Source organism: Camelus ferus, chromosome 16, assembly GCF_009834535.1.
Source record: "Camelus ferus isolate YT-003-E chromosome 16, BCGSAC_Cfer_1.0, whole genome shotgun sequence".
Taxonomy (NCBI): Eukaryota; Metazoa; Chordata; class Mammalia; order Artiodactyla; family Camelidae; genus Camelus; species Camelus ferus.
Genome location: NC_045711.1, coordinates 2,761,098 through 2,765,990, shown reverse-complemented (window position 1 = coordinate 2,765,990; position 4,893 = coordinate 2,761,098).

Sequence of the window (4,893 nt, the reverse complement as noted above, 5' to 3'; positions counted from 1 at the left end):
TGTGCAGATATTTGTTTAAGACTCTGCTTTCAATTCTTTTTTTTCCTTCCAGTTTTATTGAGATATAACTGACATACAGCACTGTATACTTTTTTTTGGGGGGGGGAGGGTAATTAGGTTGTATTTATTGATTTATTTATATAAATGGAGGTACTGGGGATTGAACCCAGGACCTCATGCTTGCTAGGCATGCACTCTACCACTGAGCTATCCCCTCCCCCCTGCTTTCAGTTCTCTTGGACATATACCTAGAATTGGGATTGTTGGATCGCATGGTAATCTGTTTTTAACTCAGTTGAGGAATTGACATACTGTTTGCATAGTGATTGCACCATTTTACAATCTCACCAGCAGTGCAAAGGGTTCTAATTTCTTCACTTCCTTGCCAACAGTGTTTTCTGTTTTTTCGCTAGAAGCCATCCAAATGGATGTGAGATGATACCTCGTTGTGACTGATTTGCATTTCTCTAATGGTTAGTGACGTTCAGCATCTTTTCATATGTTTGTTGGCCATTTGTATATAGTCTTTAGAGAAATGCCTATTTAAGTTGTATGCCATTTTTTGGATTTTTTTAATTTTGTGTACTTATTTTACAATATCATATTTTTTAAATTGAAGTATAGTTGATACACAATATTATATGTTACGGGTATACAATATAGTGATTCAATTTTTAAAGGTTATACTCCATTTATAGTTAATATAAAATACTGGTTATATTCCCCACATTGTACAGTACACCCTTGTAGCTTACTTATACCTGATATTTTTGTACGTCTTAACCCTCCCCCCTCCCCCCTCCCCCCTTCCCTCTCCCCACTGGTAACCACTAGTTCCTTCTATATCTGTGAGTCCGTTCCTTTTCTGTTATATTCACTAGTTTGTTGTATTTTTTAGATTCCACATGTAAGTGATACCTTACAGTATCTGTCTTTCTCTGTCTGACTTACTTCATTTAGCATGATGCCCTCCAAGTCTATCCATGCTGTACACCAGAAACTAATACAACATTTTAAATCAACTGTACTGCAATTAAAAAGCAAACAAACGACCCATTTAAAATATGGGCAGAAGAACTGAAAGGACATTTTTCCAAAAGAGGAAATGCAGATGGCGAACAGGAACATGAAAAGTTGCTCAACATCACTAGTATCAGGGAAATGCAAATCAAAATAACAATGAGACATCAGCTTACACCTGTCAGAATGGCCGTCATCAAAAAGAACACAAATAACAAATGTTAACAAGGATGTGGAGAAAAGGGAACCTTTGTACACTGTTGGTGGGAATGTAAATTGGTGCAGCCACTATGGAAAACAATATGGAAGTTTCTCAAAAACCCAAAAACAGAACCACATGGCCCAGCAGTTCCACTCCTGGGCATATACACAAGGAAAACAAAAACATTAATTCAAAAAGGTACAGACACCCCACTATTAACAGCAGCACTATTTACAATCACCAAGACATGGAAGCAGCCTAAGTACATCAATGGATGACTGGGTAAAGGAGACGTAGCACATTTATGCAGTGGAATGCAACTCACCCATAAAAGAGAAGGATATTTTGCCATTTGTGGCCCTTCGTTCACTTTTGTTGATTGATTGATTGATTGTACTTCAAAAACCAGAATTTTATAACTGGCATAAACATTTCCATTCCATTGAAAACAACAAAATACCTAGAAATAAACTTAACCAAGGAGGTTACTTATACTCTGAAAACTATAAAGCACTGATGAAGAAAATTGCATATGATACAACGACATGGAAAAATATCTTGTGCTCTTGGATTGGAAGAATCAACATGATCAAAATGGCTGTACTACCCAAAGCAATCTGCAGATCCATGCAACCCCCGTCAACGTACTCACAACGTTTTTCACAGAACTAGAACAAACTATTCCAAAATTTATACGGAACCATAAAAGATCCCAAATTGCCAAAGCAATCTTTCATAGGTCTTTTTTTCTTTTTTTCTCTTTCTTCTTTTTGTTCTCTTTTCTTGTGGTTTGATGACTACAGAATTTCCCTTAACATTTGTTGTAAAGCTGGCTTGGTGGTGCTGAATTCTTTTAGCTTTTGTTTATCTGTGAAGCTTTTGATTTCTGCATCAAGTCTGAACGAGAGCCTTGCTGGATAGAGTATTCTTGGTTGTAAGTTTTTCCCTTTCATCACTTTAAATTTATCTTGCCACTCCCTTCTGGCCTGTAGACTTTCTGCTGAAAAATCAGCTGATAACCTATGGGAGTTCCCTTGTATGTTATTTGTTGCTTTTCTCTGCTGCTTTTAATATTTTCTCCTTAATTTTTGTCAATTTGATTACTATGTGCCTTGGTGTGTTCCTCTTTGGGTTGATCCTGTGTGGAACTCTCTGCGCTTCCTGGACTTGGGTGACTGTTTCCTTTCCCAGGTTAGGGAAGTTTTCAGTTATTGTCTTTTCAACAATGTTCTCAGGTCCTCTCTCTCTCTCTTTCTGGGACCCCTATAACGTGAATATTAGTGCACTTCATGTTGTCCCAGAGTTCTCTTAAACTATCCTCATTTCTTTTAATTTTTTTTTTCTGTTCTGCAGTAATTTCCACTAATCTGTCTTCTAGCTCACTGATCTGTTCTTCTGCCTCATTTAGTCTATTCATGGTTCCTTCTAGTGTGTTGCTCATTTCAGTGATTTTATTCTTCAACTCTGTTTGGGTATTCTTTATATTTTCCAGCTCTTTGCGAAAAACTTCACTCTGTGCTTCTATACTCCTCTTGAGTTCTCTGAACATTTTTGCCATCATTATTCTTAACTTTTTCCTGGATAATTTGCCTATCTTCTCATCACTTATTTCTTCTTCTGGGATTGTCTTGTGCCTTGGCCTGGAAGATATTCCTCTCCCACCTCATATTGTCTATCTTTCTGTTTGTATTTTTAGGTAGGTTCATTACTTTCTTGACCTTGGAGAAGTGGTCCTCTGTGGGAGACGTCCTGTGCGTCCCAGCAGTACCCTCCTCTCTTGTCACCCAAGGGCCAGTGTCCAGCCGGTCCCAGTGTAGAGTCTGGCCTGTGTTTGTGGATTCCTTCCACAGGCCTTGGGGTTATTGTTTTCTTATTTCTAGTTTCTGCCCCTGGTGGATGAGGCTGGACTAGAGGCTTATGCAGGTTTCCTGGCAGGAGGAGCTGGTGCCTGCCCACTGCTGGGTGAAGCTTGGTCCTGGACCTCTGGTGGGTGGGGCTGTGTCTAGAGGCCTTTGTGGCTTAGGGAGTCTGCTGACGGGTGGGGCTGTGCTCCCACCCTGCCTGTTGTTTGGCCTGAGGCTTCCCTACAGGCTGTTGGGTGGGGCTGGGTCTTGGTGCTAATGATCCAAACAAGATGTCAGCCTCCAGGAAAGCTCATGTAGATGAACAGTCCTGGAATGTCCACCACCAGCTTTTATGTCCCCAGGGTGAGCTGCAGCCATCCCCTGCATCCCCAGGAGACCCTCCAAAACCAGCAGGTAGGGCTGGCCCAGGTTCCTATGAAATTACTGCCTCTGCCCTTGGACCTGGCGCACACTAGATTCTGTGCAGGCTTCCCAAGCGAATGGAGTCTCTGTTTCCCCCAGTCCTGTGGGGCTCCTGGAGTTAAGCCCCACTGGCCTTCAAAACCAGGTGTCCTCAGGTCTCCTCCTCCCAGTGCCCGGGGAGCCTGACGTGGGGCTCAGAACTGTCACTTCTGTGGGAGGAGGGCCTCTGCGACTTACTCTTCAGCTTGTGGGTCGCCCATCCCGGGAGGTGATGGGGCCTGATTATATCACGACCACCCCCTCCTACCGTCCTGCTGTGGTTCCCTCTTTATGTTTCCAGTTGAAGAAGATCTTTTTTGCTGGATTCCAGTCTTTTTTTTAATGGTTGTTCACCACTCAGCTGTGGTTTTGTTATAGTCATGAGGAGAGGCGAGCTCATGGTCCTACCACTCCGCCATCTTGACTGGATGAAAATCTGTATGCCCATTTTAAAATCAGGTTTCTTTTTGGTTTTTCTGCTGTTGACTTGTAGATTTCTTTATATATTTTGCATATTAACCCCCATTAGATATGATTTGCATTTACTATATATTTTTATGTTATTTTCTTAGCAGTTGTTCTAGGAATTACATTACAATCTATGAGATAAATATTAACAATTCTGGTAAAATACAAAATTTGGTTCTAATAAGCTTGATTTTCCTTCTGCTTCCTTTGTGTAATTATATTTATTATTTATATATGCTATAACCCCCTAAATACAGCAATATAATTACTGTTTTATTCAATTTAGTGTCTTTTACAAAGTTAAAAGAGAACACGCACATAGACTCTTTCATATGCACTCATATATTTACCTTTTCAACTGCCTCTTCCTATCTTTGTGTAGATTCAAATCACCATCTGGAATCACCTGAATGATTGCCTTTGATTCTTAGAAAGCAAGTTTTCTGGCCATGAACTCTTGCTTTATTTGTAGGGGGAGAGTGCCTGTTTCATCTCTGTTTTGCTGACTATAGGGTTCTCGGCTGACAGTTTTGTTTTTAAATTCTTGTAGCACTTTGACTAGATCAGCCCACTGCCTTCCGGCTCCCATCGCTGTTATTTGTCTTGTTGTTTTGTTGTTCCTTGACACACGATGAGTTGTTTTCCTCTAGCTTCTTTGAAGATTTTCTCTTTGTCTTTCAAAGGTTGGCTGTGCAGTGTCTAGGTGTAGATCTGTGTTTATCCTCCGTGGGATTTATTGAGCTGCTTGGATCTGCAGATTGTTTTCATCATATTTGGCAGTTTTCAGCCATTATTTCTTCAAATATTTTTTTCTGCTCCTTTCTTTACTCTCCTTCCGGCATTCCCATTACACACCAGCTGTTACACCTGATGTTGTTTGTGTGGGTCTCTGAGCCT